A 4723-nucleotide genomic window follows, 5' to 3' on the forward strand; every position below is an offset into this window, starting at 1 on the left:
AAAGTGTTGGATTATTTCTAACAACGCCCTATGGAAATCAATCAAGCGAGGACAAAAATGTCTCCGCGTCCTTTTAGACAAAGACACTATACTCTGTTCAAAATAAGAGTAACCTCGCTTCGCGCATGGGGCGTGCCTAAGGCAGGGCTACGTTTTTCTCCGTCGTGCCCTCTGCCACGCTCTCTGTCTACGCGCAGGACGGATGAGAATCGGTCTGAGAGCGAGGTTACTCTTATTTTGAACGACGTATAAGACTTCCACCAGATGTGTCTGGTGTCCGTCTTCGAGTCACGCACTGCACAATGAGTTACCATAATGTAAACAGTTCCTAGGTATAAGGGGACCCCAACTTTCTTTTTGGGTGCCCAGAAACGTTACCATAATGTAAACAGTTCCTAGGTATAACGGGACCCCAACTTTCTTTTTGGGTGCCCAGAAACAGTCCTTTAGAAGATTCAATAGCGTAAAGACGTTTCCTCTGAGTCCGTAAATAAATAGCATACTACAAAGTTAAAAGGCTATCTCTTTCCATAACCCATTTCCAATAAAAAGAAAGAAGAAAATGTAAGATTTCTCAGATGCTCCTCCGTACGTAGTAACTGTTCGGTTAGTGTCTATATAACTGATAGAGCGATCGTTTCTCTCTTCCTCCTTGATCCTCGAACAACTGACGGCGCGATAGGCGCACGCAATGCGGACACCGGGTCAAATCTGACCCGTTGGATTATTACTGTTAACCCTTTGCACTCGAAGGCCCCCCTTTCTACAAGGAAGTAGATTTTTTAAAACTAACATTTTTATTAGAAGTTGCTTCTTTCAAACTACTAGGGTGCATTGAAGAGTTCTAAGTCCTAAGTACGAAGGATTGCAGCTAAGTGCTTGTAATTTTTACCGAATAATATGTAATTGTCTCTGTCGCTATTTTTCTCCCTTTCAGAGCTAGCGAAGTAGAGGTATTTGCAGTAGATGGAGTAGAGATGGACAAAATTAGAAAAGGAACAGCGATCCAATACCTGAAGATGAAGGACCTCGCATCAAAGGACCTTGCAAAAATTAATTCGAAATTCTTGCGGAAATCATTCAAGGTCCTTGCGGTGACGTCCTTTGTCACCAGGTACTGGATCATTCCTCGCTTCTACTCGTCTCTTCTCCGTCGCTGTAAACGCCCCTATTTCACCAGCTGGTAAAAGAGAGCCACGGAACTTTGTACGCCGGTACACAAATGATCACAGATTACACGGTAAAAATTGCAAGCACCCAGCAGCAGTTCTTCCCACTTAGGCCGCGAACTTTTCAATCCGCCGGGTATTTCACTGCTGAGATCTCTGAACATGTAGCGAACAATTCACGGAGGTCCATCGACCTGCTGGACAATATCGTCCTTAGAGTTGCCTCTAATGGTAAATATAACGTCGCTTCTTAGTCGCCTGAAAGAGTGCAAAGGGATAATAATGCGTCAGCCAGTAAGCAAAAATGTATTGCGTTATATACATGAGAAACACTGCTAGTGAAAATAGGCCTGTAACTGTTTCTACCTAAGGGACCTGGGTAAAAGGCTGATGGCAGACTTTCTGTCGCGTCCTTACCAGTTTTTCACTTTAACTTCGACTGCGATTTTCTAAGCGTTAAGACGTCCTTCCGCGCCAAAGAAAATAAAATACGTTTAAGAGAATGGTGGACACTCGATCCACCAGTCTCCATTTCTCTAGGCGTTGTATCGTTTAAAATTACGCAAATATACTCTCTCTCTCTATTAACCTTACATTAACCCCTATCGCGCATTCTCGCGTAAAACATTTGATCTTCCCGGTGAAAGATTTGAATATCCGGCCATATCGTTGTTATTTCGCACATTTCCTGTCCGTGTTTACTTCAAGTTCAGAATTCCCTTATCGGAAAGCTGCTACAACTGAACGATAAAGTGGACGACAATTATGATTATCGACACAGGGATCGAGAAATATGGTTGAAATAGAAAGAAACGTTTAAACGATCGCCTATTGACATTGAGTCACCAAGTCACTCTTAAGATTAACACCATAACGCCGAAAAACAAGGTACTCGTCGACTCGCTGACTGTCCCTTCAAAGTCCTGTCCAGCGATTCGCCACCAGAACCAAGCTCACCTTCTCCCCCAAATCCCTTCCTTATAAGTACACCCGAAAAGTCCCTTAGAAGATCATCACAGAGACCAAGCGAGTACAGTTAAGAGCGGTCGGTCTAATACACGTAGCAGCAAAATCCAACGTTATCTTCTCTTGGTGAAGTTTGCGCATTGTCATACGGAATCATCGCCAAAATACAAGTTATATTGTGGCGACCGCCACGGGGTGGCCACGCACTTAGGCCTGGCGCGACTCTTGGCCCTCGAGGCGAACAATCGAGAGATGTTTTTCCAAACATCTCCGAGTTTCTTCGTCCTCGAGGACAAGAGTATCGCCTCGGCAATGCAGGCCCCCGAAAAAGGCACGAGGCCTTTGGTCGTAGACTTCCTTTCCACGCGCATCGTATCGCGTTACATCTAAAATTAGTTTAAGCATTACTGTTTAAATAAATACATTTTCGTTACCCACTTTGCGAGTAATCATTTGCACCACGTCACTTCCAAAATATTGTTAAAATATAATCGATAGTGAAGCCGAGTTTCGAAGATACACCCAAGGGAGAGATTCGCATCCTCGATTCGCCGCACGAAGAACAGAAACGGCAAACTGTATCTCCAGGAAGTTTACACTGGTGTCACAGCTGATTCCTGTAACTCGCGGCGACAAAAACATATTCACTCCTGATATCGCGCCGAAGGCCGTCGGAAAGCTGGGTCACCGGTGACCCGGCATCCGGCGAGCAAAGGTCGCCGCATTCGTAACCAGCGTCACCTATAGAAAAGGGTTAAACTGTATCCCAGGAAGATTAGCGCGATTCACAAAGGGGACCGGCACGGCGGACGGTACAGAGAAACGTTGTTCGAGGCCGGATGTCAATGGGGCCGCCGCTTAATTTCGCCGGTGGCACACGCGTCCCACCCACGCGTTCCTCTTCCCCGTATCGATGATTGAATAATACCTCGTATCTCGATAAAATACTCCCGGTACGTCTGATACCGCTGCAACGATCGCACGCGTCTCTCTACATAAGTGTACTGCAACGAGAAACGGAGAAGGAGAAAAAAAAAAGAAGAAACGTTTGTTGTTCGACAACCAGCCTATCGACTCGTGTTCCCCAGTGATAAGATAGGCGAACGAACGAGCTCGCGACGCGGAGGAGCGAGAAGAGAGAGAGGCGAGAGGAAGAAAAAATCACGAGGCCAAATTCGGCCAATGCACATTTCGCGCGAAATAACTTGCTTCGCCGCCCGATTCATCCTACTCTCTCCGCCGCGCTTCGTGCAACCCTCACCAGCCAACGTTGGCTCGCAACCCTGACGTCCTCCTCCTCCGCCGCCTCCACCGCCTCTACCCAACCCTCTTCGCCCTCCCTGCCTCCTCCTCCTCCTCCGCGATGAACGTCGCCCCCAACCGCGCCGCCACCACCATCGCCGTCTACTCTCTACCCCACTTTCGTGCCTCCTCCAATGTATTCCTGGCGTTTCGCACTGCAAGGTCAACAAACTTCTCCCCGATAAAAAATAAATGAAACGCAGGACTGTTTGAAATTGTAACAGTGGCAACCGGAGGGATAAGAGAGGAGGAGAAGCAGAAGGATGAAGGGAGAGAAAGAGAGATTGCTCCCGATACTTTAAAGAGGCACACCGTTTCTCCTTCTTCCGCCCGTGTCCTTTTTTCCCTCACGAGGAACACAGACAGCTTGTCATCTTCTACGTCTTCTTTTCTTTCGTTTTTGCTTGCGCTTTTATCCTACTGAATCTCTCTCTCTCACTCTCTGTTCGACGCCGAGGTTCTTTTTGTCGTTCGGTTAAGACGATTGTTCGGGGTAGTAGCGAGAAAGAGGGGGGGAGAATGATATTATCAGTTTCGAAGAGGGGAGATGGCGAACGATTTGTGGAAAAATTGACCGAGTTTTTTAACGGAGTTACAGGTGTGTGTATTTGGTGCGAACGGAGAGTGTTTTTTTTGGGGGAAATTGTGAAGGATGTTTGATCGGGGGATGCAGGTTTGGGTGGGTTTTGTCGTGTCACCGTGGAGTTTGTTGTTCAGAGCGAAGCTCTAAGGAAAGAGGATTGCTTGAAATATTCTATAACTGAATTATTAGTTATAAAGAGTACGTTGAAAGGGGCGTAATCCTCGGATAACCTCGATTCTTCCGGGACCGTCAAAGCTAGGCGAAATAAATTTCTAAATGTTTCAAATGCTCCGCAAGTAAATTGCTGCCGATACGGAATGCATTAAAGGAGTGAAAGAGGCTTAATTTTCAGACAACCTCGACTTTTTTAGAACTCCAACAATCCACGAATCAAATTTCCAAATGCTTCAAAATTTCTAAAATAAATTACTACCCACGGAGAATCACCCTAGAAAACTAAGAGAAGCTCAATTTAAAGAAAACCTCAAAGTTCCAAGCACCGCGAAAAATTTCTAAATTCTTCAGACTTTCCAAAAATAAATTGCCACCTACGAAGAATCACGCTAAGAAAATAAAAGAAGCCCAATTTCCAGAAATTCTCGAATTTCTAAATCCTTCAAATTTCCCCCAAAAAAGGCCTACCTCCGAAGAATAACCCTGAAGAAGACCCAATCTTGGAAAAATGCTCGATTCTCACAGAACC

The sequence above is a fragment of the Habropoda laboriosa genome, unplaced genomic scaffold (genome assembly GCF_001263275.1).
Source record: "Habropoda laboriosa isolate 0110345459 unplaced genomic scaffold, ASM126327v1 scaffold67, whole genome shotgun sequence".
In the NCBI taxonomy this organism is placed as follows: domain Eukaryota; kingdom Metazoa; phylum Arthropoda; class Insecta; order Hymenoptera; family Apidae; genus Habropoda; species Habropoda laboriosa.